This window comes from Meleagris gallopavo, chromosome 9, assembly GCF_000146605.3.
Source record: "Meleagris gallopavo isolate NT-WF06-2002-E0010 breed Aviagen turkey brand Nicholas breeding stock chromosome 9, Turkey_5.1, whole genome shotgun sequence".
NCBI classification, from domain to species: domain Eukaryota; kingdom Metazoa; phylum Chordata; class Aves; order Galliformes; family Phasianidae; genus Meleagris; species Meleagris gallopavo.
In genome coordinates, this window is record NC_015019.2 from 9078512 (window position 1) to 9103391 (window position 24880).

At 39.3% G+C, this 24880-nt stretch overlaps 1 long non-coding RNA gene across 1 annotated transcript in view; it reads left to right on the forward strand.

Moving 5' to 3' along the window:
* Positions 1 to 986: 986 nt before the first annotated feature.
* LOC104912177 overlaps positions 987 to 24880 on the forward strand; it is a 55071-nt gene continuing 31177 nt past the window's right edge. The window contains exons 1-2 of the long non-coding RNA XR_004160659.1: positions 987 to 1156; positions 6248 to 6341. This is a non-coding gene — a long non-coding RNA (uncharacterized LOC104912177). The remainder of the gene's footprint in view (positions 1157 to 6247; positions 6342 to 24880) is intronic.

A 24880-nucleotide genomic window follows, 5' to 3' on the forward strand; every position in this document is an offset into this window, starting at 1 on the left:
GAACTGTGCCCATGGTCATTTCAAGGCAAATATATATAGGAGTCTGAAATTATATGTTGTGCAATTAAAAATTAATTAGCCTTTTGTTTATATTTCTAGTGTAGAAATGTCACTTTATACCAAGTATTATCAAAAAGAGCCTATGAGCTTCCAAGGCTTTCTTTATTGCCTCAGAAATGTTTAACAGCAAAATATAGATATTTTTCAGCGTAGGTAACATGCAGACATTATTGCAACATTACTGGTGGCAATCCTTGTGTTCAAGATACCCACATCAGGTTGCATTACATTTGTGAAGCCGTTTGTTAATGTGATACACATGCAGCCTGATGCCTTATACCCTGGAATTTGAAAAAAAGTGCTCGAACCCGTGAGTAATGGTAAACATCTGAGCAATGCTGCTGAAGTCAGCCCGTGCATCTGTTAACAGTGCAAACTAATCCTTAAAAAATAATTATGAAAAAAGGCAAAAAGAAACACCATGTTTCCCAAGCCAATGAAACTCCATACGTGCTTAATGTGAGATACTGGATGGATTGGTGCATGATCTGAAGGACTGAATCCATACTTGTAAACATGGTTTACTAGTTACCCAGTGAAAACAGTATGTGTGGAACTTTTATTCAGTGTGCATAGTGCATCACTTCTGATACGTTTTTACTTGGCTTTTTCTTTCTTTGTGGCCATTTTGCAATTTTCAGTGGATTTGTTTTGATTGTAAATAGGCATACACATTAGCTAGAGCCAGATAATTTCTTCTGGCCAGCTTTGCCAGTAAATCACTGAGCTATGTAATTGGGTTTGTATAAAATTATGCACTGTGAACTTGGGAATAAGTAAAACAAACAAAAAAAAGTTGATTTTTTTGGTACTATCATTTTTGTGTAAAAGTTTCTTTTTCATACGGTTTTTCTGCTTCGCAATGTGATCATTGTGATCATTCTTTCAGTGTTGAATGAAAAGCAAACTACAGAATAAATCCAAGTAAAACTGGTAATAATTTCTGGTTTGGCTTGTAGGTGGAGCTGAATACAATGCCTGCATTTGTGGCTAACTCCAAGCAATACATTATGAAGATGATGTTATTCAGACACACACCCAAACAATTTGATTCAGACAAATTGGATACGAGACTTTGACCAGCATAGAAGAACAGGTGAGAACCCTTGAGAGCAGAGCTGAAATAATAAATGTTCTGATGGTCAGGAAAAATATTTCTCCTGTAACACAATAGCTCTTCTATTAGAAACTCAAAATACTAATTACAATCTGCCTAAAGACTTATTATAAATGAAGTGGAGATGGAAACATGTTTATATTATGGGGAGGCTTATTTGCAGATAAGCAGGAATCCAGTCACACATCTTCACAAACATAATTTTAGCTGTTTTAATTAGCAGGTTTGCTTTGATTTAATTTAATTCAGTGATTCCTTCTATCTTTACTGACACATGTGCAAATAAAATGCTCTGACCTGACTTTTGACATCCAGTTTCCTTTTTCATTTCTGTTTTTGTTGTTGTTGATTTCGGCAGTGTTTACGGTGAAATGATGGGGTCAACACTTCCTAGCAGCGTGGCCAACAGATGTAGCATGGAGATGACAACTGTACATTTTAGTGGTCTTTTGTTACCTCAGCACTGACTGATGGCTGAGAGGCTGGAAGCCAGAATGTCAAAGGCCATCAGATGTCCTAGCAGCCTCTAGATCCCGTTTCTGTTAAGGTTGAAATGACAAAAATATGCCTTTTTGTGTAGTTGCACGTAAAAGTGCTGTCAGCTTTCTGCAATAGAAAGAGACCCTATGAAGAAGCCCCATGTGTCTTTAGCAACTTATTGTAGCTTGTGGACCAACTTCAGGCTGAAGAGGAAGATTTAAGAGCTTCCCAGATTCACATGTTTAATATTTGGAGTTTCGATAGTTTTATCTAAAAGTCAAAGTAGCTATTGATAGAAAAAGAACATGTATTACGGCATAAAAATACCACATTAACTTACTGATAAAATAATCTGTGGTGACTTTGCTGAGCTTTTGGTTGGTTTAAATGCTTGGAAACTATTTTTTTCTTTATGTCAGGAAGGCAACTGTTCATACACCAGGTGTTGCTCTCCCAACCCCTCTCTTTTTCAATATCTCACAGCTGTATGATAGGTAATTAAAACAATCACCGACATGTTTCAAAGCTGTTGTAGCCTTTAGTTGACTTTTAAAACTCTTATTTGAAGAAGAATGGTGAAATTAATTTGTATCTGGCTCAGGAATGTTCTCTTTACTTGAGCAATGGACTTTACAACATTGCCAACAAAAAGACTGAAATTAATATTACTCTTGCTTTTATCTAGGGTTATTCTGTTAACTGTTTTATACTGGAAATTAATTTCAATATCAGACAGATGTCTACAAGCCAAGAATACAGCAGCTCCAGCATACAGTCAGATAGCTTCCTCTTCATAATCATGGTAAAAATAATAATTCAAAAGAAGTAAACTTGCCAGCACAATTAAATGATTCTGCCTGTAGATAACAGAAAGAGGAAGTTTTAAAGAATGGACTATAAAATGCGTAAGATTAAAAAGTGCCATTTAAAATAGTATTATGTGGTTGTTTTGAAAAGAACTGTAATTTTACAGGCTCATCTTTCTACTGAGAAAAATTACTATGAGATACAGAGACTTTGGGATAGGTGCATTTTTGATGCTGAAATGCTCTGCTGTTTTCTGTTGTTTTTTGTGTGTGTGTTTCTTTTCTGTGCTTCAGCAGCTGGCTTTATGAAACTTGTAATTCATTCATTGTGCTTGCTCTATGGGACAGGATTTTATTCTGAAAATAAATTTACTTCTAATATGTTCTTTTTGATCATTTAAAAAAACCCCTTCATCTTTATGAATGATTGTGTTGATTCATCTGTGTAAAGTGGACCATGTAGCATAAGTGAACAGAAAATCCAATGAACAACGTGTATAAAATGTAAGAAAGTGAGCAAGAAAAGCAGTGTATAATGTAAGAATGAAGCAGAAATTTAGTTTGGAAGCATGTTTTATTGTCATACAGCCTTGTGAGATCCCAGTTATTCACATAGTTATTGATCAAAAACAACTGCATTTGCAGGAAAAATATGTGCTTCAGAAATAACCAAAATATGCAGTGGCACATTTTAAGCTTCTTGTCTGGGTACACAGTTTGTAGGTATGGGCAGAAGCATCCCTCAGGGGTCAAGCACAGGCTGGCTTTCCTCTCCTTGTTCTCAGAAGGATATCTGCTTCATCACACTTCTCTTGGACTGCCCCACAGAATTCAATTTCTTCCTCTTCTTTGGATTTGTCTCTTTGGAAATGTCTAATTCCCTGGCATAGGTATGAGCAGTGACAGCTGCAACACACAGAAAATGCAAGTTAGGATGGAATTGGTTCTGGCTTAGAAATCACTAATTTTAGGAAAAACATGCAGTATGATAACTTTTGCATTTTCCTCATTGATTTGCAGGGGAATCCTCATCTGGTGCACACACAGACATGCATATAGAGCAAGTGTTTTTATTTATGTGTGTCTAAAAATCTGGAAGATACCAGCTAACAGAGTGCAAACAAGAAATACCAATACTGGCAAATCTGAACCAATAAATGTCCATTCTGACTTTTCCCCATTAATTTTAAACGAAATACCTCTTCCTGTTTATACAAACATTTCCTGTTTATTAAAAACAGCATAATCCTTTCCTCTTCTTAGCTCCTTTGTGAATGTTTCTAACCACACACAGAACTGCAAAGAAATGTACAAATGAGAATAAAAATAAGATTCAAATGCTAATCTGCATCTTTGCTTCAGCACAACTCAATTTGACAGTATATTTTTGCCAGGTGGAACAAAGAGCAATAAATTAGTTTTGAACATTTATGATCTTGCATTATAAAGACTGCAACAGACTGTGTTCAAAATCAATTGTCAGAGTGATGGGGGTTTAATAACTCTGGTTCTGTAACCTTTTACATATCTGCAGACCGGGTAAGGGCACATTTCTAGATCTGCTGCCATTTTTCATTATTGCAACTTATATTTGAAAGACCTTTTTGATGCTTAAAAAAAGAAACAGATTACTTTTTAGTAGAGCTGGATGAATAACTCATAATTAATAATTCATTCAGTGAATTTTACCTTTTATTTTGTGAGAAGAATTTAGAAAAAATAGTTGTTAATTTTTTTCATGATTTCTATTGACTAGCTGGTTTTCTAATCAAAACTGGAACTCAGAATCCAAGGTGTGTTACTTATTTGTGATTGATAAGTCACATGGTATTGGTTTAACTCCCTAATTAATTGAGGACAAATACTAGAATAATTTTATGATTAAATGTTTGAAGATAGTGTATTTTAAAATCCTTTGCCACATGCATGCAGTTTTTGCAAGTATCATTGGAAGTGAAAATGCAAATGTATGAAAATTGTTGAAAGGAAATGCAAATGAGGCAGGAATATGGCCAAATCAGATTCATTACAGGGCACAAATGAGTTTCTGTAGACTTCTACAGAATTTCCAGCTGTAGTTTTTCCTTGCTAGCTCAAGTTCCTATTTGAGAGAAGCCAACTAAATATTGGAGAAAAATATGGCAGCAAGGTAAGTAAGAGCTGAAGTAATAGGCAGTGTTCACTAGCAGCAGCATGGAATTTCCCTAGCTCCCTAGCTATTATATTGCATTTTACAATAGTGAAATATTTTATAAAAGTGAAACCATTTGAACAGTTGCCATCTTTTGGCTTTCTCTGCCTCTCAGTGGGCAAGTCCAAATCCCACCGACACAAGCCCTACTGGGCTAAGAGGCAGGTATGGATTTTTTTATTTTTTTATTTTTTGTATATGCACTTCATTTTGGTTTCTTCTAAATATAGCAAAAGCAGTTAAATATTTCCCAACAAAACACATATATGCAATCTCCAGGGCTGTGCATACCATCTAACTGTCATTTCCTTTGATTAACCTTCACCTGACCTCACTCCCTAAGGCAGTTTCAAATCCTTTTGTTCCTCCATTTAAGTATTGCACTCTATCAGGTGAGTACATCTGTCGTTAAGGCACGGGCCATTTTACTGGAACTCAGCAGAGATGCGATGGAAAACTGTGCAGAATCTGTCACAGATCAGACAACGTGGTTGAATGTGCAGATTTATCTTTTCCAAGAGACAGAGAAGCAGAGTTTGTGTGAATCAGTTGAAGTTAGCTGAAGTCTAAGAGTCGGGGTTAATTATTTTATGAATATTAAATACGTAAGGTCAGAAGAGGATCATGACTGTGATAAACAGGACTCTTCTGCTGCAACTCCTTCATGTTATCAGGAAGTGCCAGTTTGGGGAGGATAAAATTACCAACAGGGAGGACCAGAGTTAATGAATTACCTCCTTCACCACAGCAGAGTCTGGCAGCTGCCCAGGTAGTCCATTCGAGCACTTTGAAACACATCAGGTTGGTGTTCAGTCCCCAGTCCTTCTCTACAGATAGCGAGATAATGAAAATAAAAAGTCTAGAAGAAAGACAGCATTTGTAAGTGACTTGTGCCCGTAAGTTTCAATCAGAGCCCAGCCTGAGTTTTTTTGGATGGCATTTTGCAAGAAATGTTGACACTGTGTCACAATCCTGTACAATTCCTATTTTTAAGTCCTGGAAACTCATCTAGGGTGAATAATATGAAACAGATATTACGAATCCAGTCTGATCACACATTTGGCTGACAGCAATGAAGAACAAAGCCTACACTGAATCCTTCTTTTATATTAGGGAATGCCTTTTGGAATGATATTAAAGGCCATGTTTGATGATGTATCTCTGCATCCCAAAGTAAACTGTCCAGTGACTCCTACTTGTTCCTAGCAGCTAAAACTATGCATCTCGATTCTAAGCTTAACTTGACTTGATATCATTTCCTGATAGATTAAAGATGTGCTATTCAGCATCATATCAATTCCTAGGGATGATGATCAACTCATCTCTTAGCTCAGTCTTTGATGAACTAAATAGGTCAGACTTCCTTGGTATTTCATCATCAAGAGTATTTTACAGATGTTATACAATTTTTGTAGATATTTTCTTCCCCTTTTCAGTTCTTTTTTTAACATACAGTTTGAAGTTGGATAAACAGAGTTTAAGTATCAAACATTTAATGTTCTCCGCTCAAATCTTGAAGGATCGTACTGCGGAAGGTTTATAATCTATTTTTAAGATTTTGTTTATGCTAGCTTTTTTTTTCTCCCATTCTAGCTGGTGAGTTGCTTACATTTTGTGCCTCCCGTGGAAGCTGACACCATTGCAGCTGCAGAGGGATGTTCAAAGAGCTGCCAGCACCAGCACGTGGGTGAGTCTGTGCCAGCCAGCAGCACTGAGAGCCCTGCCCGCTCCGATCAACTAGTAGCCTTATAACTAATACCTGGGAAATGTAATTACATTCCACAGGGATTTTAAAATCCTGGTTTTGGAGTAAATGTGACTTGTTATTGTCCCTTCCGAGGTTTTGGAAATGATTCTCCAGAGCAAATGTTCTCTGTGAAATCCTCTCCAGAAACAATCTGCTCTCTGTGAGTGTGCTTAGTGACGGAGAGGTGCTCACCTGGTGTACTGAAGAATTTAAATGGAAGAACAAAAAGAAACTGAAATTGCCTTAGGGATTGAGGTCAGGTGAAGGTTAATCAAAGGAAATGACAGTAAAATGGCATTCGTGGCTCTTGGTACATTTTTAATCATTTCTCTCTCTCTCATGAAAGACACACAGGATGGACAACTTTTTATTGTTACACTTAGTTGGGGGAGATTTTTATTTTTGTCTTGTTTAGTTTAAAATACTTTAAAGTATTACTTTTAGATTTCTCTTGTAGATTTGGCTCCTGAAATGTTGTATCGCAGTGCCTTGAATTTGTGTGTGGGAAATGGAGAATGTGTGTGGGGGAAGGAGAATGTTAAGAGAAAACGAGTAATTTTCCCCAGAATATCTCTCCTCGTTCTAATGTGATATTTTTTGAAACAATTCCAAAAGTCATGAGTGCAGGGAATAAATTCTCAGTAAAGCCAAATATTCATTTTTACACAAATGTCAGGCTAAATGAAGTCTGTGGAAGTAACAACTGAAAACAAGAATAGTTTCTTTCAGGCTCTGCTAATCTACAGGTAATTACTCTGTTTTTAAGCGTAGATGTTTTGTATATTTTTTTGGAAAGTTCTTAGAATAATTCTCATAATTACAATGAAACTTTGAAATCATGCCCAAGTTTGTGGGCTGTCAGTTATATTCTGATTTTACATCTTTGAAAAGGCCCCATTTAGAAACCCTTGTTTTCAAAGTTCAGAGTTGTCATTTTGTGCTATTCACCTTAGGTAACTTTGGCATAAGTGCAACAGGAACAGGAGCAACTTTATGTAACTTATAACTGCCTGAGGCAGCTTTTAAAAAATGTGAGCAATGCATTTTTTTAAGTGTGTTTATATAGCTCCCTTCCTTGTAATGCAGAGAATCCTAAAGAGTGTATATTAAACTCAAACAGCTCTCAATTGTGGTAAGTTGGCTGTAGCAAATGTATTCTCCCTGCTCTTTAGATCTTATGCTACAAAGCATCATGTGTAGGCTACCTGCAGCCAAGACCTCACCGTGTTAAACCTTCTGAGGATGCCTTAAAGAAAACATAGTGCTGCAAACCCATCTTGTGTTATCACCACTGTGAGTTGCAGTAAAAAAAAGTGACGTTATTTATAGGTATGCTTCCTCAACATTGCAGGAAAAAAAATCTGGAACTCATTTCTTTGAGTGTCGTTGCGCTGTTTATTGCTGTGATTGCTACTGGTAATGTGGCACTTTTCTGCCCGATCCCACAAAGCAAATGCTGCCACATGGATGCCATATGGGATCTTTGCCATAGAACTGATCAAGGAGGGAAAGGCCCCCTCTGCAGCACAAACTATGCTGCAAAAAGCACGTCCAGCAGTTATTGGAAAACAGAATCGGATGAAAGTGGGAAAAATGTATCTGAACTCATTGGGTGGTAGTCAAATCCAGTCTACCTTTCAATTTGGGGACTGCAGAACCCAAGCACCCACAGATATACAGGGGAGGATAAGGAACCTCAACTGCAAAGGTTGAGCTGTGCACTAGCTGTGCTGACACCAGCCAGCAACCAGACGTAGATAGATAGTGAGTTGGGTATCTCCATGTTTACAGGGCATGACTGTGACTTTATGATGCTGTAACAATACCAATGCTGTGTTTATAGACGGAGTTTTTCAAAGGTACTTGGTGTCAGCTCGAGCTGCAGACTATCTCACTCATAACTTGCCTGTCTTGTAAAAATTACGTATTAGTGATAGAAACATAATTTTTGGTGAGTATTTGGCAAAACAGGGGGATCAGCTTAAGGAACATGAGAGACCGTTATAAATGAAACCTGAATACTTGAGTTGAAGACAGCATTAACTGCTGACAAGTGGAAAACTATTGAACTGAGAAAAAAGGATTTTTTTTGTAAACAATATGACCTCAGATTTTTTTCTGAAGTAAATACTAAAAAATCATACCAAATCATATACTTACTCTTAAAACACCTAGTAAAAATATTGGAACTATTATATGCCTGCACGCTCAAACTGTTCAAATAGAGGACATAGTAGATAGGTCAGAGTATTTTTATTCCAGCCATTCAGACTGTCTCCCAGAATTAGTAACTTTCTTCAAAGGTTTATTTTTAAAAGTGGCTAAATTTGTTTAGTATTTCATTTCTACAGACTGTTTTTTGCCTCCTGTAGCAGACTAACTGTGCACTGTCCTGGAAAGAAGTGTTTCTGTGAAACTGCTCTCGAGCAATGTGGTAGCTCCTGTCGGGCAGCCTTGAGAGGCTTTGGACAATTTGCTGTGGCCACCTATGGTTATTAGTTAGAAAACGTGTCACTATTTTACCTTGGCATCTGTTCAAAGTACTAATTCTGTGGATCAGTGTCTTTCTGATGAGGAAAGTAGAATCCTTTTTTGTCCCTGGTGTCTGAGTAAATTGATATCAATACTCTAATGAAAAGACAACTGTTGTCAGCAGAAGCAAGAAGCAAGAAAATCTGGGGCAGTAGGTAACTTTGTGATGTGTTCTCCATCCTCAGGGACTTTCAGTGCTCTGAGGATTAATTTTCCATTACATACACGTGTGGCGCTTTTCTTAAATACACTTCCACTAACAACTCAATACTTCTTCCAATTACAGTATCATAAAACACTCAACTTTTCTGTTTTTCTCTCCCTTTGAAGCCAGCACTTTCAGCATTGTGAACATTGTTAATCCCTTGTACTCTTCCTTAGAAGAAGCATCTTTTTGCTGCCCAGCTGTAGGCATGTTTTTGAGCAGAGAGGATACTGTGAACCCTGTAGTGGCTACAGGTGGAATAAGATCTTTGGAACTGCACTTCTGCAGGGATTTATTTGTGAATTCTCATCTTGATAGCTGGCTTAGTCTCCTGCAAGTACATCTTATGCACTAGAGACTTTGTGTATAATGCCTTGTTTTAGTTGATTTGTTTCATACTTATTTCCCATATATAACTCTATGGACACATCCATGAAAAAAAATAAGACAAAAAAAGCATTGGAACATTTTTACCTGCTGGACACTCCTGACTACAGCTGCAAGGAACAAGAGCAAGATAGAGCAAGCCAAAAACCCACACTGCGTGTAAACCTGAAGTGTACAGACTATAACAACATATAAACCCACGTTATATAAATAAGTTGGATGTAGAGCGGGGTAGCAATGGGTTACAGCCTGTTGTAGGAAAGTGAACAGGAGCTTGAATAGTTTGTAGTTCTCCATTCAGAAGTGTAGTCAGTTGGAGAATAAAAAAATAGGTAGCACAAGGATGTCTGAAAATTACCTCTGTGCTAAGGACAGCCTGAAGTATTTGTGAGGTTATCGTCATCTTTGTAAGATGGATCAGTGTTGCCAGTCACACAGTATCACTTCTGATAGAACAAGGCTTTAGAGAGCTTCTTAGCCTGGGGACTCACTGAGCCATTTTGATTTTGTTGGCACCAACAAGGAAGAGACACATTGATTTTACAAGACAGCTCACAAAGATCTGTACAAAGATCTTAGATTTGGGAAACAGTAAACTAACTGTTCACCTTGAAAGAAAAAATATTATTTTATAGCAAACTCTTTTTAAATCCTGAAGATGAACTGAGAATGAGGAGCAATGTCTGTAGAAGGGACTTGGGCAGACACTGAGTTTCACATACTCCTTGTGAAGGCACCCGGCAGGCTGAATTCAGCATCTGAATTCCCCAGTCAGAACAAGGCTGGGCCCATTGAGCTGCTGGGATCCGCTGGCAGACGAGGCTGTCCAGCTGCTTTCCCACACATTTTCTGTTTCTTTTCTTCACTGGGAAAAACAGGTAAAATCCTTTCTGAGGCAATGTTTATATGAAACAAAACCATCGTGTGTTAATGTACAATACATAAACTAATCTGGGTTCATCTCCTCTGTTTTCTTCTGCACCTCCATTTTATAAAATAGAATTGGAAGAAAATTATGGTTGCAAAACCTGATTTTTGCCTCAATTCCGATCTTCATACAGAACTATCTGACAATTAATACTTGTGTGTACCTTTTTGAAATATCTGACCTTTGGGGAGCTGACAGAGCTATAATATTAGTCTTTGTATGCTAGCTTGGCTTTTAAACTCTCTGCCTAGTGGATGTAAGTTCAGTGGATACAGATCTGAAACTTGATTTCCTCAGTATAGCTGCATTAGCATTCAGCTGTGGGTATGTAAGATAATAGTATTAAAAGCAACCTTCCATCCTGTTGTCATGGATGCAGCACAGCCCAATCCTGGTAGCGGTATACCACCAGTCCTTGTACAATCTCATTTTTATCTACAAATTTTAATTTAATTACACCAGAAATTCTTTAACTATACATAATATATGGTTTTATTTTTGGTTTCCAGCATTAAAATGTAAGGATTGAGCAGCTCAGGTTCTTTGTCCAGTGCTCATTTTTTTTTGCATTCCAAGTATCTGTCAGTATTAGTTATGAGACCGTGTGAAATAAGTAGCCATGAAAGATGCCTGCTTTTATGACAGAATGAGTGGTTTCATGAATTTTAAAGGAGCACATTTGTATTTTCTGTTCTTGAACTACACGGGCTACTCACAAATATGACAGAAGATAATTGTTTGAGGAATTATGATGCCTTTCAAGATTTTGCAGGATATTACTATTTTCATAATCTTTCATTTATCAGGTTATATGGCTTGATTTATTTATGTGTGTAATTTGGAAATTAAAGTACTCCCATTCTGTCAGCATAGGTACATGTTTTCTCCGTACAGCTCACACTCCTGTTAGCAAAAATAATGAATGTGCTAATTTTTTTGTCAGTTACTAAAGAAACGCGTCAGAATAGGAGGATAGTCGGGTATTATCCTGGACCACGTGAGGCAATATGGAACAGTACGTAGTGCTTCCTCAGTGCCTCAGGATCGTGGCAGCGCGTATTTCAATATAAAACACTAACAGTGCCACCAGGCAGTGCATGTACTGCACTTTGTTAAGATTTAAATGAATGCATTGTTAGCACCAACTTCAGCAGGGATTTTGTGTGAGCGAGTAAAGGCTTCGAGGCTTTAATTGACTAAGGAAATCTTTTTAGTTGTGATTACAGGGACAGATACTCAGCTGGTGAGAACTGATGGTGCTCCATTGAATCAATTTTCATACCCTGTCTGAAGTCAATGGAGCAGTGCTCATTTATAACTCGGTACCTGGCCCATTATTACAAAAAGACATTTCAAGCTTGGTATTTGAGTGGTACAGTAACCTTTTATTGCAGAGCTGCTTGACTTGTTTCTTAAAAATTTCATCATAATCTCTGGTAAAATCCTTGGGCTAATAAATTTGGTGTCATAAGCTGTTTTCATTTAGTTAGGAGTTTGAGTGTAGAACCCCATGGCTGCATCCTGTTTACTTGAAAGGCTGCTTACTTTTTTTATTTAACAGGCCATTGTCTTTTTAAAACCTGAAATGAAACATCTCTTTATCTGTCCTCTTCTGGTTTAGTCATGAAGTGTTTGAATGTTTTCTCCTGGCAGTTTTACCGTACCTTACATCCTGTGATAACTGCACAGTAGGATTTGATTTGATGGTAAAAAACTTCTGAACATCTTTCCGCATCATACATATTCGCGACATCTGAATTTTGTTGCTGAAAATCCCCTCTCAGAATTCTGCGCACGCCCATAATTAAACCACTGTGAAGGTGCAGTCAGGAAAACCAGGCATCGATGTTATGGAGTGAAAATTAAAGAGGCAAAACATCAGAGTGTCTACTGTATGTGCCTGCTGTTAGACACTCAAGCATGGAGAACAGGATACACCTCTATGGATGGATAGCTTTCCTTATTAAAAAAACACAGTAGGATGCACAGTAGGGGAACACACTAAAACAAGGCTTTGTAGTAATTTCCTTGCAAGAAATTTCCCAAGATAGCAACTTGAAAAGCTTTTAATCTTATGACTAGCTATATAGAGAGTTTTACTGTAGGTGGTATAAAAAAGACCGTTAGATTGCCGCTGATCTGGTGGAGTTTGTCCGAAACTGAAACCTGTTCTCTTCTGCCGTCACCCTCAAGAAAAGGGTTGCACTTCCCTAGTACCAAGATGAGAGGGCTGAACAGATTCACGTGAGTTAAAATTCACATCTCTGAAGTTGGAAATTATCTTAGAAAATGGAAAACCCACCTTCCCCATCTGAGATACCAAATGTGCTGCAACTGAAGTGATCCATGAGATTAAAGTTTCTTCTACATACCTAATTTGAAGCCACTGTTGGACTTTTCCTATTGTCACTCATGCTTTTGAGCTGATGTTTTATTTGGTTCTTTGTCCACTGGGAGGAACATAAAAGTACTGTTCATACTGTGTGGCTGTGTCCTATAGACTCCATGCATGGTGGTGTGCTAGCAGCATGCTCGTTGGTCTTCCCTGCTTGTGCTAACCACTCAGCATGACTATTAATCCACAAAGAAGAAAAAATTTGGAGAAATCCCCATGCTGTTAGATGTACTATAGCCTCACCGTGCTGGCCAGGGTTACCTGATGCTCCACAAAGCAGCCTGTGGGCCCTGTGATGAGTGAGTACCTCCTTCCACGGGGCATACTCTGCATTTCGAGGTTGTGGCTATGAAGTGGCAGCCCCAGAAGCTCAGTGCAGGAGGTGCAGTGCAAGGGTTCAGTACCTAAATGTGAGCATCAGGGAAGAGACTCAACATCTTGTGTGTGCCTTGTGTCAGCTACTGAGAGCTGAGAACAGGGAACAAACATGTCTGATAATGTGTTTCATATTGAAATAATTAAAGAGAATTGTTGCTGGAGGGAAATGTGCCTTTAAAAATTAACCCTGACATCTCACTGACAATTTGGCTTGTTACAAGAGATCTTTTTTCTGTACTTTTACTAAACTCAATATGCATTTTTCAGCCCCTTAGAAAATGAAGAGGCTTTGAAAACTTCCCTGTATGAGTAGTCTGTACTTATGTGAGCGGTGCCATCTATTTTCCACCGGACTGTTCACAGGACTGATGTTTTAAGGCTCAGGTCTGTAGTAAATGACACATTCTCCTATGCCCTGGAGCCTGAGCTAGTTATTATTGTTTGAATCTATCTCTTGATTGCATATATTGCAGTCTTCTATCACACAGGGTGCCAGTTTTGAACGTTGTTCCTCAAATAGCCATCAAGCAGCTTGCTTTTTTATTTCTTCTTATGGCAAAACAAGCCTCAGGAAATTGAAAGCTGTAATTTCCATAAAGCACTAAAAGTTTAAAAACGCTCTTCTTGGTGGATCTGACTATTTGAAAACAAGTGTAAGGCATATGAAAGCACTATTATTTATTTTAAGAATTCTAGATATGACTAACACACATTTTTGTGTTTTGTAGGAAGTTGGAAGCAAGTATTAATGTTCAAGAATATTTTTTATTAATCATATTATGGCTACAGCGGCTATCAGTTCAAAGTAAGCAATTATTTATCGGGGTGAATTCCAGTATTTCCAGTTCTCCATCTGATCTAAATTTGTTAATCCGGGCTAGGAAATTTTGAGTTTCAATCAGCTTGTTTGATCATTTTCTAACTAATGTTAAGCTGCATTTAAATAGTGTAAGCAGAGCGTGTGAGGTGGCAGGATTGGAGGCCTGATGTTCAGGCTGCTTTCATCTGTTTGATGTTGCTTGAACTGCCTCGAATTGTGAACGTGTGTGTGTGTGTGCGTGTGTTTAAAGGGCTTTCTGCCTTCTGTGTGCCTGCCAGTCAATGGGAGGAATTCAAGTACATTATTCCAGCTGCGGTGGTTCAGAATTGTGCAGTTCCTCTCCCGGAGGAGTGGCTGAGGTGCTGTTAATACAGTTTTCATCTTCAATTCTGCAACTAACAAAATAGACGTGCAAATTTTCCTTGATAGGGTTAAGAGATTTTTGTTTTTAATTTTCTTTTGAACAATAGCATGACGTCTGACCTCTCAGTAAGAAAACACAGTAAAATACATAGGAGCTAGAAAATGCTTTTAATTTGTGCACTCCTATTTGTTGTAATACATCAGGTGAGAATTTGATTCCAGGATCAGCACCTCCTTCCATCCTCAGTCAAGGGGAAGAGTTTTAACCCCTCATCTTCTGTCCCACTGAACTTGTATCAATTTGGGGACCTTGGTGCAACCCTTCAGGGTGCTGAGTACCCCAGTGGGTGCTTACATTGGCAGCAGACAGCTTGTGATACTTCTTAGAACTGGACACTTCATTAGCTAAAATTAAAAACATAAAATACCTTAAAAACACTTCTCAAAAACATTTTTCTTGGCGTAAGAAGGATTTTTACCCTTTTCTATAAATACAGCAACTGAAGAAGTATCTGCTAGCTGCTGTGATGTTTGCTATCAACCTAGCTGCACAATATTTCTGGTTTGTTCTTTCTGGCTATTAAAACCTCATTAAAAAAATTAAAGTCTCCACAACTTACAATATTTTCCATTGAAATAGCATGTTAACACATTTCTTTAATCAGTGTGTAACTGTCAAGGGAAAGAACAATTCATCTAGTATATGCATACATTAGAAAAAAATTATCAGATTTAATTTTATTTGTTTTATATTCAGGGCTTTTTTGAAGGAATTCCTGCAGGGAAATGGTTAATCTATTTTTAACTAAAGCTTACTTTTGTAATCTATCCAGTGCTTAGAGTTCTGTCATTGATCTATGATTTATGTGATTTAAACCACCTCTTGGCTGTAACATTGGTTTCTATCCAAGATGCTGAGCTGAATACTAATTACGAGATCAAATTTATGCTGTTGGGCTAAGCAGCTGAAGGAGCTTTCCATGCAGGACTCCCTTAAACCATGCCACCGTTAAGCACAAGTGAAATATTGAGGGGGGAGGGGAAAAATACTGGAAGAGAGAAAAATATTACAGGAAAAGTGTCCTTTGAAAGCTTTATTTTCAGTTCAGCTGAATGTCTGTACAGAGCTATATGCAGATATTCAGTGTGTATAAGTCTGTGCATATGCACATGGTTAGGTATTTCCAGCAGAACCTCACTAATTCACCCTAATGATTGGGAAACCCATTGAGAAAAGCCAAATGGCATGAGTAAGCAAACGAATAAACAGGACTGAAGATATTTTATTTCAAACCGTATTTAATGCCTTTATTTTGACAAGTATCATGTTGTCAGAATGATTTATGTGATTTCATAGCATATCAGTAAATGCACTGTGGTATGTTTTCTTACAGTAAGGAGATCTCAGTAGCAATAGCTTCGCTTTACCTCTGCTTATAGTATCTTGGCTGAGAAATAAGCCAATTTTATAGAAAATATAGATCTTAGGGTTTCCTTCAGTCAGGAGGAGTAGTGCTGTGCTGCTCGCTGCATCACCTTGGCAGGGGAGGTCGTGGTGGCAGCAATATCCTGAGTGCTGGCAGTCACAACATGTTCAAACAGCTCAATGCAGTTTGAGTGAAAATGGAGTTTTCCATAGAAATATTGTTGATCACTCTGCTTTGAACCAAACGCGTTCCAGCGACTCATTTGACTTTCATCCGTGCTGGTGTAATGTTGAACTGTTTTGTTTTGAGGATGCTGATATGTTTTAATTTGCTCAGGCTCCCACTTTGCATTTGTGGTGTGGTTCTCACGTTTGTTACATGCTTTGCTTTATGTTTTGTTAGGTTTGGATTGTTCTAACACTCTCTCACTACAACACAGCGCGTCATTAAAATGGAACGTTTTGATAACGTGTCCTCACCACTTCAATTTTACAAGAATCTTTTAAGATCCCATTTCCCTCCTGCACAAAGGGACTGCTGGAATACAGGAATTTCTCACAGAACAGAAATTCCGGGTTGCGCCTATTTATCCCTTCCTTTTCACTTCAGAGGGGTGAACTGCTGTGCCCTCAGGGCTCTGGAGGTGGCCAACAGAGCGATGTGTGGATGCAGGTGATGCTCAGAGGAGAAGGCTTCGGATCCTCTTTTGTTTTCCCTCTGACATCTGCCTGCCCTGGCAGAGGGCTGTTCCCAGACCCCTTCTCCCTGCTGTGAGGCTGCAGGGCCCCCCCTGCTGCCGCGCTGCAATTTTATATCACTGCTGCGGTGGTTTAAAGCCATTCGCGCCCGGCCTCCATGTGAAGTCATTGCCTTGAATCCTGTTCAAGTGGCTGCGTGCAGAGGTTACGGCGCTGTGCCGCAGCCAGCAGGCCGCCGTGCTCGGGCTGTAGGAGGCCCTTTAGTGGGGAATTAGTTCCCTTTTATCCTCATCCTTGCTCACTTCCAAAACAATACCCAAAACAAACCAAAAAAACAGGAACAAGTAAGCAGAAAACCTTGAAAAACTTTCTTCCAAGGGCACTTTTGGATTAATGCTTCCCTGTTGCCTATCTGCTGCTCGCTGTTTCCTTATTTCTCTCAAAGTGGAGAAAATCCTATTGCAGCTAGATTTTTTAGCTTTTAAAAATCACGTTTGTTTATACTCCATGTGATGTCATACTTGCTTTCCTCTGCACATTGTTATAAATAATCTTCAATACAAATAATACACGTTGCATACATTTGGATGAAGGTGTTGGGAGTATGTGGAAGTCTGTGCCAGGTAGAAGTGAGAAATAGTTTTGTGAAGAGGAGGTACAGTTAATCAATACACCTGTGTGCATTGTTGTGTGAGGCCATCCTTGCCCACCCCATCTGTAGGCACACCGGGTTACATAGCTGGATGCACTCAGTGGTGGATTGCCCTACAGTCTTACATCTGCAAAATAGAGGCTATGAGAAACAATCAGAATGAGCCCAGAAACACAACTGCACATTGTGACTGTAATTGTAACTGGGTCCTTTTGCAAGCTCCCTATAGCTGGGGGGTATGAATTTGCACTGTCATCAGAGGAGGTGTTGATCTCAAGTGAGAGTAGATAAAATAACATGAGGGAAGATGGGTCTTCAGTTAATTGCTTTCATGGTCTGAAGGACTTCAAAGCAATGTGCTACTGAAAGCCTCATTAAAGAGATTGGATATCTTACTACACTGGGCACCATCACTACAGTAATCATGGCTGGCTCCTGCACATCTCCCTTGTGCCTCCAGACACACAAGTCCACAGCCATATTCCCTTCCATGTGTAAAGCACCCTCAGGAGAGCTCCACGATAGCCTTGGTAGAGTCACTTTTCCCAGGTTGAGAAGAGGAATACAGCTGAAGTTATTTTTGGGATTCTTGTGCTAGCTCTGCTGCATGCATGCACGTGTGCTGGGGTTTGTCTGCTGACTGCTGCCCAAAAGTCTTTTGCTGATATCAAATATCCCGTAGCTCCATCCTTCCTCTAAAATTTTATTCTGTTCCTCCCAAAACCCTCATTCAACTTTTCTTGCTTCTTTAATTTTTTTACTAAAAGACCTATTCAGAAACTAAAAAGAAGAAAGTTGGTTCCTGTAACTTTATTGCAGGTGTGTGAATAACCTCTTACCTCAAGAAAATCAGCAGTCTGATACTACACAGGTGATTTTCTCCTGGAGTGATAAGTGCCCTCGTTGAAGAGCAGCTGGTGGGAGGTGTGCTTGGTGTTGGTGAGAGTGTGGCAGCTGTTAAAATGTGGCTGTAACCATACTGAATTGTCAGAGCACTAGAAACCTATGCAACTGTAAAGAAGTGGAGATCTAAAAGAAAGGTGCCTGTTCTGGTGAACTTCTTTTTTCCATTTGTTGTTGGGTCTTCACACTGGTGCAGTCTTGCTCAAAAGCAGGAAAATGGAAAATAATGGTCAGTATGGGATGCGTGTTTTCCCAGTGCTTATTGTTTCTATTTATGGCTTTATCAGGGCATATCTGAGATTTCCGTTAAAGGTTTTTCTAAAAGCGTGACAAATGCAATCTTGAGTATGAAAGAGGAAAAACTTTTTTGCAGTACACAGGTAGATTTGCAAGATGTCAAGGTTTTTGGTTTTCCTTAACCCTTGCTAACGTATCACAGCATTCTGTTCTTTGAATACTGGTGTCAATCCTCCTGGGTCTACAAGAGCCTTTGAGACAGAGCTAATTTTTTCAGTGCTGACTATAGAGGCTTGTGATTGCAGATCTGAATGTCCCTTTTTCAACCCTGCTACCAGTGACCCACTGCATAGTAAGTGTCTTGCATTATAAAGTGGTTATTCACAGCGGGTTTTGACCAATGCTATCTGGAGGGTAGGAGATGCCTTCCTGGCAATGGGATGTGAGCATCATGGGGCAAATCTTCAGCCAGTATACATCCTTCTTGGTCCTGCAGATCAATGGACTTCTGTTAATTCATCTGGAACACTTGTGGCCCCAGTGAGATTACACTGAACTTTGTTCTTGACTGAGCGCAATAGTTTGCTGTCAAGATGGAAAATTCTTTCTTTCTGTAATTCCCTTGAATTTTGATTCTCCTGTATGTCCTTTACTCTGTTATATGCCGAAAGTTACAATATTCTCCACGAAGCCTTTGAGAGATGGTCTGTGTGATCTTTCTTTTGCTTTTATTAGTTTATTGTATTTCCATACATGTAGGAATACCGAGCCCTGAAAGCTCACCTGGATTCTCTGCTTATGTGTCACATTCATTCTGTGCAGAGATTAAACTCAGGTGATTCTGGCATGCCCATCATTACCTTAGCAAATAAAGTCCTGAATGGTTGCTTATTTTTGAACAACTTCTGTCTCTTATTTCTAACATAGTTGCACTGATATCTTGAGGAATGTCTCCCAGCTGATTGTCCTCCAATGGCTGCATTTGCAGGACAGTCTGCAGTGCTTTTTGCCTGTGTTGCTGTGCTGCAGGCAAGTTTGTCCTCTTTTTAGTGGTGATGAACTGAAAGTTGGAATTGCCTTGTGCTTGAACTAACCCTGCTTTTAGGGATTGGCAGTGCTCCCTTGGGTCAGTGCTATGCAGCTGAGCATGCTCCAGGTGGTGCAGCCTTCCTCTGCTCTGTGCCTGTGAGCAATTTGGAAAAATGAGTTGTGTGCAAGCACACAGTTTCAGGTTGCAAGGTGACCCTTGGGTACATCAGTCAATTTTTGTGTTTATGTGTTGTTTTTCTCATTAAGTTTCTAATTCATGTGATTTTCTTCCCCTTGTTACCTTATGCGAATCCATGTGAAAAATGAAATGGACTGTTCAGGAGGAAATGTAGAATCTGATGGCACACCAAGTGCCACCCAACGTAGAAGACAGTGAGTGGACAGAAGTTTAGTATTTCTCTGTCCCTCTATTCTGATCTCATCTGTTCATAACAACGTGTTATATAAAGCAGTGAGGAAACAGCAGACATGCTTGGCTTTTCAGTTGACTTTTCAGCGTGGGGGTAAATTTTGCCATTGTAAAGCTCTGCTACTGTTTGTGCGAAGAACTTACAAGTGATGTATTCACAGAGTTAAAAGCTGAACATGCGTTGCGAGCACGTCACACTCACCAGCAGCATGTTTTATAAATAGTTACAAGTTTATTGATTAAAAAAAAAAAATTGTGGGTGGCTGATGATTAAAAAAAAATAAAAAATCTGTTCCTCTGTTGGAAAACATGTCTGAAAAAAACCTGCTGTTTTTCCAGTGTTGAGTTTTTTTGCATTTATTGCCTTCTTGTAGAAAACCAGAGAGGGGCCAACCTCCTTTGAACATGCAGCAGCGCAGTGTTTGTGAGCTGCCTTGATTGGCCCTGGTCTCACTCTTGGGTTCCTGCTCTGGGTTGGGTCAAGAATGTGGAAACTGGGATCTATTTTGAACAACAGGCATGTCAAATAGAAAAACCTGTACTTGTTTGAGGGTCAGCAGAGTAATTAGGGCCAACAGCTTCAGCTATAGGCACATCACTGCTCCTTTCCCAAAGATGACTTCAGAGCATACATTATGCAAAGCAGTGCTCTCTAGGTCTTCCTCTTTGTCCCAAGCAAGAAGCCTTAGGTTCAAGTCAATGCCAACCCTGCTGTCCCTCCTGTTTTACTTTGTATTATCCATTTCCCATGTCAGTGCTGTTTTGACCTTCTTCAGCAGGTGTGATAATCCTGTTTTATGGGGAAAGTAAGAGAGGTTCTTGTCCTCCTTACTCAGCCCATGGGTGTCCTGCAAAAGGTGCTTCTAAAAATAAAGGTTGCAGTGCTGTGTGGCAGTCACTCCTCTAGGTCAGTGAATACAGCTTCTTGAAACCAGCAGGCTATGCTGTATATTCAGGCTTCATAGATTCCATTAACATTTTGTTAATGAAATAGTGCTTTGTCAAAGAGTCTTGAAAACTTAAAAGGGTATTTAAGCTTCTTCCATGAGTCAATACCATATAATGTCAACATTGCCACGAAGGGATAATTCAGAGATGTCACACAAAGCATGTGTTATGCTATTTGCAGTCTAGCAAAACAGCTCAGCATTTATGTTGTTTAATCCATCTTCAAAAATCTTTTGTTCTGAAAAGTTTGAGATCAATTTTGTCAGTATTTACTGACACAGGGCTGATGTAAGTCACTGTGCTCTTATTGACTTCTTCTGAGTTGTAATGATTTATCCCAGCCTCAAATTAAGTCCAAATTAGGCACGTGAAGAACCTGATCTCAAACTTCTCAGGAATACGAAGTTGACCAGCTCCCATCCTGCAGAGGGAAATGCAGCCGAAAATAGAATGAAGTAAATAGCTTGAAGTGATCTGGGACAGCACAGAAACAGTTCATAGAGACTTAGAGTAAAGCACCATTATGTAACACTTTGCACTTATGTAATAACGTATTTTTTTGCTAAGAAGTAAATTTGAAATACAGAAATTGAGTTGAGATGTGAGCTCTGTCAGGGAGCAGGGCATGTGGACATGGGGTTAATTCCCCAAATGTGTGTGCTGCAGTCCCTTGGGTTTGTGTCACTGTCACAGTGGGTCTGACTGAAGTGCAGATCCTCATGAAATCCCTCCGTCCATTTCTTTCTCCTACCTTTCTGCAGTAATTCTGTAACTATACCCACTGTGTGAGGAAGCAGTGTCATCCCACTGGGCACTGCAGTAATGCTGCTTGTTTTGCCCTTGTGCTTTTTAATCCTCTTCCAGTAAAGCTCTGTATAATTGATGTAATGAAAGGTAGTCTCAGCTTTCTTTGAAGAAAATAGACTGCCTTACTTCATACTTGGCTGAATACAAAACACTTTCCCATGATTATTTCTTAGCTGTATTAAATCTTGTTCAGTTTCAGACATCCCAGATATATGGGGTCACTTCTGCAATACGCAAAATGATGTAAAGTTCTTTAAAAATAATTCATGTATTTCCATGGCAAAGGTGGGTGTTCCATTCACAGTCAGGGTTTTTCCTTCCAACCAGGCACTGCGCAGAGCGGCAGCACTGCAGAGCTGCCTGAGGAGCTCAGCAGGAGCAGAACCAGCACTGCAGCAGTGATGTGAGCGAGGGGGAATGGGCCCAGCTCTGCATTGCTGCTGTGGGTCAGGTACACCAATCCTTCTCAGTAAGGGATATTTGCTGGTTTGAGTGCACACAGCAGAAAGAAAAATAGTATGAGGCTCTGCAAGTGTACTCTTACGCTGCTTCAGAGCCTGAGAAATATATGGAGCATATAACAATTGCTCTTTCTGCAAAGGGTTATGGAGGGCTTGCAGCCTTGTTGCTCCAGGTGAGGTCACTGCAAGAACAACAAAAAGGAGCATAAAATCTGAGGAAAAAACCCCCAGTGCAAATGCAGGCAGTGAAACCTTCTGAAAGCACGTTGTATAGAGCATGTGCTACGGCCTTTGTGTATGAGAGGGCCTCAGCATGCTTACATAAAGTTCTTGGAACTACCTCCCAGCTCCTAATATATTTGATCGGGAGCATTAAAAAAATAATACACTCTCAGTGCTAAGTAAGAATGAGAATTTAGGTAACATTTTTTGCTTCTTAAGAAGCAGAATCAGACAAAGTCTATGATCCATTTTTGCCTGCTCTTACAGACTGAACTTGGAGTAAGGCACTGAGTCTGGAATGTTGCATTCAGCACTGCAGTAAAACGAAGTGTGTGGCAACGAAGGCAGTGTTTAAGATGAGTTTATAAAAACAGAAAAGCCCACAAATGTACTTATAATAAAAATATGACATTCAAAGACTGTCCAAAAGACTTCGCTGATTTTAATGTGAACACGATGAGTCTAAGAAAGGAGGGTAGAGATGAGTGTAGGGTGCTACATGCTTTAACCTAGTATTTAAAAATCAGGAAGGGTAAGCCTTTGAAGACATTATATACTGAAGAACTGTTATGGGTGATAGAAACAGGCATAAGATGTATGTCTGTGGTAGTAAAGTTTGAAGGAAGAGGGAGATGGATAGTACCAGATGGACGATGACTGTTGGAACAGGTACAGGGCCCTCTGACTTCGGACAATGTGATTAAATCCAATAAATGCAACTGCCCTCTCAGTAAAAAATATGAGCTTTGCAAATGCAGAGCTATCCACATCTTAAAAATAAACAAAACAAACAAACAAAAAAAACCAACAAAACCTCGTGTTCCACAGAATTAATCTAAAATGTTTTAAATGTGAAGTCAATATTTGATGCAAAGGCTCCTTAGAGAATCTACTAGATTATTATACTTCTGCTTCACTTAAAAATCCACTTTGATTTCCTTGACATCATCAGTGACATTAAACATCTGTTGATCTGCTTGAGCATGAACACTGCATCTCTTCTTGTTTCAGTTTTCCGTGTGTAGAATGAGAACTTTGCCTCTATACTTTGCATAGAAGATGAACTCTGCTAAAAGCAGCTCTGTAGGACTCTGTGCTTAGGCAGCTCCCATCATGGCACAGCTTTTGTCTTATGCTGGATTTTCCAGGTCTGAACACAGCACGGGTAATTGCTGCCATTTGTAAAATGAATGGAGTATTTCCTTTATATGACATTAGATTGGGTAATTAAAAGAAATCTTTATTTTTTACCATTCTACTATATATTGAACAACTGATTATTCTCATTTCCATGTTTCAGGTGATTTGAACAGTGGTTTGTGGTGGTCCAGTTTATAGGAAACTTTAATGTTTAAACCAGGAGGATGCTATAGATAGAGCTAATCTGTGAGTAAGTTTTCTGGAGACCATTATGTCTTCAGTGATTTTTCTTTTTTTTTTTTTTTTTTCTTAAAGAAGGCATTGCTCTGTGTGTGTCTGTGTGAGGGGAAGAGAGAAAGAGCATTGCCTAGAGGGTTTCAGCTATCACACTGTCTAAATATCCCTTATTTTTAGTTGGAGTCTTCTGAATATGAGATCCCACTACAGGTAGGTGAAGTGACCTCGTCGGGTTTGAATCTGCTCTTCCCTGGCAGATGCAAGGCTGCAGCTTTGAACAGGAGCCCCCTCCTGCTCCATGCAAAGCTCTTTGAATTGCCCCTGATAGGCTTCTAAGGCTCCCTGGTTGTGTGCGAGGCACTTTGAAGATGAATGCCCCAGCATAAGGAAAACATGAAACAAAACTTACTCCCTTATGTCAGAGTGTGCTGCAGATTTCTCAAAAGATCTTCAGCACAATGGCTGCTCTTTGGTGGGTGAGAGGAAATGGGCTGGTTCACCAGCTTGTCAAAGCAGCAGAGCAAATTTTCACAGGGCTATCCATTGGGTGGTAGATGCAGCAGTAGAAATGTGTTTGGGGGTCTCCACAATATCTAGGTCTGGCAAAACTTAATTCAAGAGGACTTCATTGGAATGAAAACCTTAAAAAATGTAATGAAAAGTTTAGAAGTAAGTTTGTTGTTGTTGTTATGTTTTCTTCCCCCTGAAGTTTGCTATGTTTTTCAGTGACCTAGCAACAACTCCTGCCTCTACAGATACACGATAGGATACCGGGGAAGTATTTGAGAATTTGTATAATTCCCTTTCCTCATAATTCCCTCATGCTTACTACTGGCAGCACATATGAACCACTGTCAGATGTGTGCCGCAGAAACATTTGTGGTAAAATCAAGCAAAGGGCATTTCAGTTGTGTGGTTTCTCTAGGTGTCTGTAGAACAAGACGAAAGATGTGCCATGTTCTCTCGAGGGGAAATACTTTTTTTCTGTCTTCGTGAAAACCATGGAGCCCAGCTCCTTAGGTTGTTCGTTACCACCAGAACTTTCTTGTACTTTTGTGATTTGACCTGGTGTTCTGGGAGATGAAGGACTAATGGGGCCTTAGAGTGGTAAAAGGGTGGAAGTTTACTCTTTTTTTTTTTTTTTTTTTTTTGACCAGTTCTGAGTATTTATATGGCAATTGGCATGAAGCTATCCATTAATGTATTTTTTAAATGCGAAGGATCTGTTCTTCTGGCCCAATTGAGTGGTGATGTATGACCCAAAACTTTTTATTACCATC